Consider the following 10783-nt stretch of genomic DNA (forward strand, 5'->3'; position numbering starts at 1 on the left):
TTAATTCAATGAATTTCTATTAAAAAGCTTTCCAGTTTACTGTTTTACCTTTTTTCAAGTTTTTTCCGAAGAGCCGTGCAGGACCTAGTTTTTTTTTTTTCCTAATGATTTCTATTCAAGCGATTGTGCATGCCCCATAAAATATGTATCTTTTCTATTAAAAAGGAATAAGATAAGTACTTTTCTTTTCTATTTTTCAACAATAATTAATCTTATCATATCAACTAAAGAAAATCTAAATTTCCAAAGTCTAAGTAAAAGATTAAACAGATTATAAATCACATTTCACAAAATTACTATAGCATCATTTTTCACAAGCCCAAGAGGCAAATTGAAATATATGTTAACACAAACATAAAAGACCACTTCATTAAGCTCATCGAATTCAATTGACCGACTTTGTTTCATCATCAGTAATACCATTATTATTAGCCTGATACAAACTATTTGCAGTTAGCAATAGATCATGCTCGTCTAATTGGTCAAATTTAAGCAAAAAGTTACAAAGCATAGACAAACTAATTATGAAAAATTTGTCCTTTGACTATGTTGTGTCTCCTTCAACTATAATTAATTAAAGCTAATCTAGTCAGCCGCTGTGATGGTGAACATGTTTTTAATTAGTTCAATATCTTTTGATATTGTCAATAAGGTTGAACAAGAAAACGCTGTGGCTGCTTTATTAAACTGCCATTTTGTTGATGATAACTATATTTTTCAATTTTGTCGAACTTAATCTTGTAACTAGTTTGTTGATTTATAAACACTTCGTGTTAACTTTTTACCACAAATAGAAAGGTAACTGTATCTCATAAAACACTAAGTGAACAGGAATTATTGTAATTAAGACGCATTAAAAAAGCATCTCTTTCTTAATATAGCAAGATGTTAAAAAACAAAATCAAATGCAAATAAAAATGCCTCAGAATGCAACAAAGCATATATCTTGAATAACTCTTACCACATAAATAAGTAAACAAAAGATTCATTAAACAACAGATCCCACAAAAAAGATCCATTAAACAAGAAATTCTTCAGACCTGCAAACAAGCAACTTGATATCTCTCCATTTTTTAAGAAATTGGTGCATAAAGTGCAGCCAATTTTCTCTTTATCAAAACTTATTTTCCTGACTTAGATCACCAAACCATACTATCTGCAATAATATGCATGAAGGCATCAAGTTTGTTTTGCAAGCCACCTTTTAAATTTGATTAATGAAAACGTTTCTATGGAGAAGCATGTAGGACAAAACTTTAAAAGACAAAAATAATAAAAAAAACTTGTTCTGTATATTCAAAGCTACAAGCTTTGTAAATGATCAGTAATGTCATTTTTAAGTTAGGTTTCATGAAACAGTTCTCACCTTTCAAATCAATGGCCCTTCCATCTTTGAAGAATTTTTTACCTAGTTCAATCTGAAGTGGAAGAAGAAAGGATATTAGATAACATAACAGACATATAATTAATTGATCACCGCTAAATAAATATAACAAACCTTATAAATAGTAAAAACCAGACCGGGGAAAACCAAAACAAGATAAAACAGGAGAAAAATGATATGGGCATGTCACAGAAAAGGCAATCATCTTCCCATGAAAAAAAAAAATTCATTCGTGTGCCAATGGTGGAGAAAAAGGTAAGAAGCTAAAGGCACGATTAATATGAACAACAAAACTGACATAATACCATTTAGGAATCAAGAATTATAATATGCACATCTGAATACATACTAAAATAAAGCAATGATGCCTAATCAGATTCATATTCCCAAGGATGAGATACTTGAGTCATCATCACAAGACTAAGCATTATTCCAACCATTCATGGAGAACAAAGATATGTTTATGGTAGTAAACTCATGGATGACTTCACAGGTGTTTCACACACAAGTACCAAGTATTTACGAGGATACTTGCCCTCAAGAAGGGTTTCATTGGGGAACTCGCCTTGGACTTATAGAGGGACTCGCTTGAGGTAATGGACGGGCTCAACTCGTATGAGCCCACAACGAAGCTCACCCTACACAGTGCGAATCAAGGATCGTTCATCAAATCATCACTCATTGCTACCTCTCTATTGGAACCACCCCCATCATTCCCCCTCCCCCCTCCCTCAAAATAAAAACCCATTCAAACATCAAGCATGCCCAACTTAGCAACATGAAGGTGCCTACTCAAAAGAAACAAAGCTCAGTCACAACTATCTGACCTAAAGCTCTTCCAGTCCAACAACATCTCACTTGTCTTACTTCATAAGACAACCTAAGATCTTCTAAACAAACCATCAATCATGCCTGACCACTCTCCAAGATTCAATCGCAGACTGACCCAGAGCCTACTCGATCGTCACCACTGAGCACGCCCTCAAAGAGCTCACTTGTTGACTTCATCCTCCTATAGCTTATCAGGGGGTGACACATTTTTTGGACTAGTGCGTATCATTGTATGGGTATTTTGAATAGCTTTATGTTTGTCATTATCTTTGTAAAATCATTCTCCACTGTATTGGACGGACCTTCGACTTTTGGAGCATGGACCCTGAATTTTCTTTGATAGTAAATACTATGCCAGTTTAAGGTCTCTAGTCTTCTTCTCTGCTCTCTTTACTCTCACTAGACTCCATTCTTACTCACAGGTTCCATCTCACCAGTTTACCTGCTCATAAAGTCGACATCACCACTGAAAAATGTAAATTCAACATATTCTCAGGTGTGTTGAGCCTGGAATAATTCCAATGAAAAGAATATTGATCCAACTAGATGAGGAACTTACATAAGAGCCTTCCGTTAAAATGAAAATGGAGAGTACAAAACTCATTACTCATCTCAATCGGCAGAAGATGGAGCAAATCATGAAGACAATCCAAGATTCCCTAGGCCAAACTCTAGGGGCGAGTGCGGGGCAACAACATCTGCAAGGGATCTTCAAACTTGGCAACTCATCAAAGGCACCCAAAGAAGGAACTGACTGTAACAACCCGATATTTGGAAAATAAATTTAAAATAAACAATTTGAATTTCTGTTTGAACTGGCGCATTGTGGCACTGAGTTTGAGATGCCACGATCTGTGATATGTGAGCACAGCAGTGCCAAAGATCTCCACCGAGATATTGAAGCCTCTATTTTACATTAATTCTGGATTCAACATGCAGCGCTGGGGCGCTGGGTGGTGGCACTGTGACGATACGCACTAAAATTCATTCATATATATATATATATATATATATATATTCCCTCTTTCTCTCCACTCACTCGCGACATCAACGCAGCGTCGTGGCTTACCGTGGAAAGAAGAACATAAGGGGGAGGAAAAGAGGAGAGAGGAAAGAGTAGTTTACATTTTGGTTGCCGATCTACTTCATTGTTTTACGAAAAATGATTAGATCATGGTAGGTGACTGTTATCCTATCTCAATTATCATATATTTTGATTTTGATTGTCCAACTTCTAAATTAATTTTATTATATATCGAATTTAGTGAACTTCTACTGCATAACTTTTTATATGTTATAGTACTGATTATTCTAGACATTTTGACTGGTTCATTGTGTGATTTCACTGGATAAATGAAATTTGTGTTTTGTACAATTTGTACAAAATGGTAATTTTGGTATTTTAATATAGACATAATGTTAATACAAGCATTGTGAATAAAATTGAGCACATGATTAGGTAATAGTTGATTTCTATTATGGTTATAACATTGTGATAATAATATGTGTGAGGACAAGTAAAGCCTGGTTTTACTGACGTTGGATGAAGATTGACTGACCTATACATGATTGTGAACAGAACGAACTTTCCTTTAAATATTGTGGTTCAATGTTATTCTCTACAGATTCACTAATTGAAAGTTATAAAGAGATATTTCTATGTCGACGAGCAAGTAGTGGCGACTTTGTTTACTAAGTCAACGATTATTAATTACTGATTACCGAGTACTGGAAAAAAACACCGAGTAAACCAAAACTCCTTGTTAAATGCGATTGATGGAATGCATGTTACCTGGTGGGGGCAAGAAATATAGGAAGCCTATACCCCTTGCCCGCACGGGAGATAGAACCGAATCGACGACCCACTAATTCACGAAACAAAGATGACTAAGATGAGGAAGAACAAACTCTTACATTTCAAATTAAACTACAAAGAAGAAATTAAAAGACTACAAACGACGATCTAACAAACTCGAATCGAAAATCAAAGACACCCTAAAGTTGCTTTACTTAGAGACGAAAGATACAGATGGAGTGGCACTTGCAGAGAGACGAAAGAGATTAGAAGCCGAGACGAAAGGTTGGAAATAGCTCACAAGATTTCCGGAGGGGATGAGAAAGAAGACGGACAAAGCTCGCAAGCTTTTTCATGAAACCCGCAGGTTCACATTTCCAAAAATCACATATCACTCAACTATTTTAGAACATAACAAGCCCCTCATATTTATAGGTATGAAAGGGGAATACAAAAGGACACTAACAATGAATTCACATAGGAATTCTAAACATGACAAACATTAAAACCCAAATGCTTTTCATGGAAAAATAGCCCAAGCCCAAGAACCGAAGGAGCAGCCGCGGGAGCAAAGGAGGCCGCACGGAACCAAGGCGCCAAAGCCACGGGAAAACCCCCTAGCTCAGAAAACCAACAGCCACCGTGGGAACCAAGGAGACAAAGCACGGAAATCAGCCACCCGTGGAAGCCAAGGAGCCAAGGCATGGGAAAACAAAACAAATCTTGGGATTCCAAAAGCCATTTTGGAATCCCAAGAGACAACTTTAATTTAAGATAAAACAATAAATAAAAAACTACATAAATACGATAATAAATGAACTAAAACCTAGCTAATAATGAGCTAACTCTTAGTTCAATAAATGAACTAAAAATCAGCTCATAAATGAGCTAAATTCCAGCTCAAATTTTATTGAGCTTGTAAACTCGAGGGAGGCCAAAATTGATTTATTTTGGATATGAGTTGACCCCCTTTTGTCTACATCAGATTCTCCCCTTCTTGAGGACTCAGCTCCCGATGAGTCAATTCTGGTTGTCTTCTGAAGAGGAGAAGACAGAGCATCCAATTCATTAATCAGGTCTTCATATTTCTGCATGATCTCATCTCGTTCTTTCAGAAATTTATCATGTAAACGTTGCTTTTCTTGAAGTACCTTTCTGTACGTATGTGCATCCATGATTGAAGTTTGTATAGTTCATACTCCAGAGGATGTGTTCACTTTGTTGGAATCCACCTATCCATAGAATCTTCAATTTCTTCAGGTTTGCTTTCTTCTGTCTTTTTTCATTTTTTTATTTTTTTGATGACTCAAACAAGACTAAAAAAAAGACTAAAAGAAAGATTCAAAAGACTCAACCTAAACTTAGACTCACAATTCTTTTACGACTCAAGACTCACGAAACTCTCGACAATACTTTACTTGACAAAATAAATAAAACTTGACAAACTAATTTGACAAACCAAAATTTGACGACCAAATCCTAAGACTTTCTAACTTGCTCTGATACCAAATTGGTGGGGGCAAGAAATATAGGGAGCCTATACCCCTCTCCCGCACGGGAGATAGAACCGAATCGACGACCCACTAATTCCGAAACAAAGATGACTAAGATGAGGAAGAACAAACTCTTACATTTCAAATTAAACTACAAAGAAGAGAAATATAAAAGCATACAAACGACGATCTAACAAACTCGAATCGAAAATCAAAGACACCTAAAGTTGCTTTACTTAGAGACGAAAGATATAGATGGAGTGGCACTGGGAGAGACGAAAGAGATTGACAGCGAGTTGAAGCCGAGCGAAAGGTTTGGAAAGAGCTCGCAAGATTTTCATAGGGGATGAGAAAGAGAGGACAAAGCTCGCAAAGCTTTTCCATGAAACCGCAGGTTACACATTTCCAAAATCACATATACATTTAAACTATTTTAAACAATAAACAAGCCCTCATATTTATAGATAAAAGGGGAATAAAAAGGACACTAACAATGAATTCACATAGGATTCTAAACATCACAAACATTAAAACCCAAATGCTTTTCATGGAAAAACAGCCCAAGCCCAAGAACCGAAGGAGTAGCCGCAGAGCAAGGAGGCACACGGAATCAAGACGCCCAAAGCCACGGGAAAACCCCCTAGCTCGGAAACAACAGCCACCTGGGAAACCAAGGAGACAATACACGAAATCAGCCACCAGTGGAAGCCAAGGAGCTAAGGCATGGAAACAAAGACAAATCTTGGGATTCCAAAGCCATTTTGGAATCCCAAGAGACAACTTTAATTTAAGATAAAACAATAAATAAAAAGCTACATAAATACGACAATAAATGAACTAAAACCTAGCTAATAATGAGCTAACTCTTAGTTCAATAAATGAACTAAAAATCAACTCATAAATGAGCTAAATTCCAGTTCAAATTTTATTAAGCTTGTAAACTCGAGGGAGGCCAAAATTGATTTATTTTGGACATGAGTTGACCAACCCCCCCCCCCTTTGTCTACATCATTACTGCAATGTTTTATTGTTCTGCTGCTAATGTACTTTTTGACTGTTAATGATGAAATAGATATGGATACTATTACTACTACTGCTATTGATTCACTGTCATTATTACTACTATAGATTCGTTGTTTACTAATATGTTGTTACTTAACACATGATTCATATACTGAGCAAGTGATACAGAGCATGCGATATAAGATATTGATTGGATACTAAAAACAATGATTGAACCTTGTGTGTAGCTGATTTGATTGTACTGCATTGTTATGAATTATGATAGTTTTCATAGATATTTCTGGTTTATTGATTTATATGACTTAATAATTGTTTACTGCTTATTTCATTTGACCTCTGTACTAATATACTGATATACTAACCAATTTACTAATTTATTGATTTACTGATTCTACGGTTTATGTATTGCACTGTTTGTTGCCTTTTGTATCATATTGTACTATTATTTAATAGATTTTACTGCTACTACTACATGTGGTTTACTGTTTTTGCACAGATTCATAATTATATTGATTGCTACTATTATGAATTGATAGATATATATATATATATATATATAATTTCTTTATTGTGATTTGAGTTCAGTTGTAGGATTTAGTTATATATTGTGCTTTTAGCTCATTATATATAGTTTCAATGATTTCAGGTCAGGAAAAAGGATTTAGAGTGTGAGATAGAACAGTTCCAGGATCCTCTAGGTTTTTTCTATTATTTTGTTTAGTTATTTTATTGTAGTTAGGACTAGATAGATTATATGTTTTGATTATGTAACTCATGACTATTATATATGATTTTAGAATATGAATACAGATGTATATTGATATTTAATCAATAGAATAATTTTTGTTGCTAGCTTTTATTACTGATAAAAGAGATTAGATAGCTCTGGTGGTTTTTGTTATAATTATTAAAGATAAAAAAATAATTCTTCCAATTTAAATTATGAGGCATGACACTGACCTCAATGTCAATCCAGGAATACATTGGCATGAGAACGAGTAATGAAAATTATAGCTTGTCAACCAGTCGGATAAGATGAGATGAGCCTGAACTTGCTAATATCTTTTCCAGGGTGATTGTTAAGGCGAAGCCACCACTTAAGTTCAATGTGCATCACCTAATGTCATATAGGGGCAAGATTGACCACAATGATCATTTGGCAACTTTCAAGTCGATGGTTTCACTGTTAGATGAATGACACTCTTTAAGTGTCAACTTTTCTTCCCCACACTTACGGAGTCCGCACTCAAGCGATTCACCGGCCTACCTCTAAGAATGATCACCACTTTTTATTGAGTTCAAATGAATGTTTATGACACAATTCACGAGCCCCCAAAAGCCCCAAAAGAGCTCACAAACTTTGTCGAAGATGAGGTAGGAGCTAGGGGAAACACTGATGAACTTCATAGTGAGGTTCCAAAGGAAAATGCTGGAAGTAAAGGATTTAGAATATTTAGTCACCTAGGTTGCTTTGACCAAATAATTGAGAGACAGGTCTTTTTAGGTATGCACTTGGCCTGCAATAGCCATAGACACTTGTGGAGTTGTTGGAGTTGGCCAACAACCATGTTAATACTGAGGAATACAACAAAGTAGTTGATCATCATCAGCCACTCACCCCCATGAGATCAATGTGAGAGGAGAGCAACGATAAGGAAGAGAAGGAAAAGATTCATAGGGTTCAAAGGGCTTGGAAACCAAACCCACAGGGCGATCGTCTTCACCCTAAACACTAGTTGGCGCACTGTATGCCCTTCAGGAAAGCAAGGATAGTATCATACCCAAAATATTCGAAAAAGAAAATGTAAGCATGAATTTTCCTCCAAGCTTATCCCATTTCATCATACATCCATAAAGCATAAAACCTATTTTCATTAAACCATATTTTTAATTTCAAGCATTCTGATATATAAAAGTGTACCTAATTTACAAGCCTAATTATATATATATATATATATATATATATATAAAAGTATTTAAACTTAAGTATTCAATAAAAAGTCAATTAATTTTATATCAGTGTAGTGTCCCCACTAAACAGAGCATGTAATGGGCTGATTAAAGCAAGTATTGGATCACACGGTTGGCATTAGTGCTTAGTGAAGGTATATTATATTAAGTTAAAGTAAACCTATAACATTGTATTCCCTCCCCACCCACTAGTTTCCTCTGGAGGCCGAACCAGCTATTCTCTAGTGAATCCAAACCAGATTGTGCAGAGTATGCCGTGAGCAGGAGGCAATCTGGGAAGGGCTGTTGCGGCTGATTTTTGAAGGCGGGTAATAAGAGAAGTAAAGGAAGTAGAGAGGGAATTTTCGGAGAGGGAAAGGATAATTTGTATTGAATGAGGAGTTCAACTGAGGTCAATTAGCATATAGCCTGATTTTTTTATTAAATTCATGTATAAAATGATAAAAGGTATTCTTTAGGTTGTATATAAAAGGAAAATAGGCTGGGTTATTGCAGATGAACGAATTTACCCGACTACCCTAGAAAATGAGGTAAGATATTCAATCTATGGTATAGGAAATGAGAGCATTTTTATATAGCAATTTTATATAATAGAGGTAGCAATTAGTTTCTTATTTAACATGTTAATTGTTTAGTAGTTCCCTTAAGTTCAGCACTTGTTTATCTAAGTTATTGCATATAGTGGTATTTTACGAAAATGTGAAGCCTAATAAAAGGTAAATAATAAAATCATATTATGGGAAATAGGCCAGCACAAGAAAATATGAAAGATCTAACGAGTTAAGCCTTAGGGACCATATAGGAGGTAACCGACTCTCTACTTCTAAAAGTTGAAAATTTGAATCCAAATGAGAGAGCTGCATTCTCACTTCTAAATGTTGAAAATTCGAACCAAACTTTGAATAAGAGAGCTGTAAGTGTGTAAAATCCTATAGTTATCATATGATTTGCCTAAAATATTAGAAAATAAACATAACAAGAAATGTGGAAAGTTATATATGCATTGCTTTCTTATACAATTTATGATTCTTATAGAAATCCCAATATTATTTATAATTGACTACAAATTTTATATTTCTTATTACTTATACCATCGTTGTATATTTCATTAAATTCTAACTAATTATCAATGGTTGTACTGTAAGAAAAAGAAAGGAGTCTGCAGGGCTCTAGGCAGGAGAGTTACGGCATTTTGTGTACATACATTTTTGAGTTGTACAAGAAGCTAGAGTAAAAAGTTCTACAGTCATAATTTCATCACCTACAAGGTATGGTCGAGGACCTCATCAAAGCAGGGAAATTGAAGGAGTATAAACTCACTGAACCAAGACGACTACCATGAATGGCACCAGTGGAAGAAAGCATCAATAAACCAACCCTTGTATGCTCAGCATATATTACTAGAGTGGTATCCACCATTTTGGGCAGTGAGTGAGAAGATATGCTGGCAAGTGCAAAGAAGATAGGTGTGGGCTCCGAAAATTCGGCACCGGCCTCCCCCGCAGCTCTTTCTTCGGGGGAGTTTTAACAGAATTAAGTTTCGGGATAAATTTTGGAAGGCATATGAGGTTTGTAGATAAGACACTACTTAGAGATTTTGCCGTCATTTTGCGAGGACTTTATGATCTGAGTTTTGATTTCCTATAGGCGCAAGCCCCAATAGTTAATTACCCCTCCCGATAATTAGAGACAACTTTCGATTAAAGCTAGTCGTCAATCAGATACGTAGAGATACGTGTTATTTGGCATATAGTAGCAACATGGGCTTAGATTCGGAGTTTGAAGATTTTATGATTAAAATTGGAAATTTCACCATCTTGCACTTAAAGCGGATGGTAGGGGAATGGATGATGGACCAGATTAAGATCCCATGGTTCCGTCATCCCCATACTTGTTAACAGCGAATGGCGCACCATGGCGCAAATATCCTATTTGAGCCATGGCGCATAGCGCAAAGCGCGGCGCACGCCATTTTGAACATAGCGCAAATTATAAAAGAATTATAAAATAATAAGCATGAATATGAAATATCATTAAATTGAAAAACAAACTATCATAATAACAAGCAAACAATGACAATACAAATAAATAACAATCCAACATAATTTCAAGTCCAGTAAGTAGTCAATCTTCATACAACTAAAATATATTTAAATGAGAAAGCAAATAGCATTAAGAAGATAATAATATGCAATCTAACATTTATCTTAATATCTTTAATATATTTAAAAATTAGAAAATAAATCATCTTAAAAATTAAAAAATAAATAAACATAAAAAATATTT

At 35.1% G+C, this 10783-nt stretch overlaps 1 protein-coding gene across 1 annotated transcript in view; it reads right to left on the bottom strand.

Annotated features, from left to right (window-relative positions):
- LOC110098496 (flavin mononucleotide hydrolase 1, chloroplatic-like) overlaps window positions 1–1418 on the bottom strand; it is a 53261-nt gene extending 51843 nt beyond the window's left edge. Inside the window, exon 1 of the mRNA XM_020825346.2 lies at window positions 1367–1418. The gene's annotated coding sequence lies outside the window, so the exon portion shown is untranslated. The remainder of the gene's footprint in view (window positions 1–1366) is intronic.
- Between the last annotated feature and the right edge of the window lie 9365 nt (window positions 1419–10783).

The sequence above is a fragment of the Dendrobium catenatum genome, unplaced genomic scaffold (genome assembly GCF_001605985.2).
Source record: "Dendrobium catenatum unplaced genomic scaffold, ASM160598v2 original_scaffold_27026, whole genome shotgun sequence".
NCBI lineage: Eukaryota > Viridiplantae > Streptophyta > Magnoliopsida > Asparagales > Orchidaceae > Dendrobium > Dendrobium catenatum.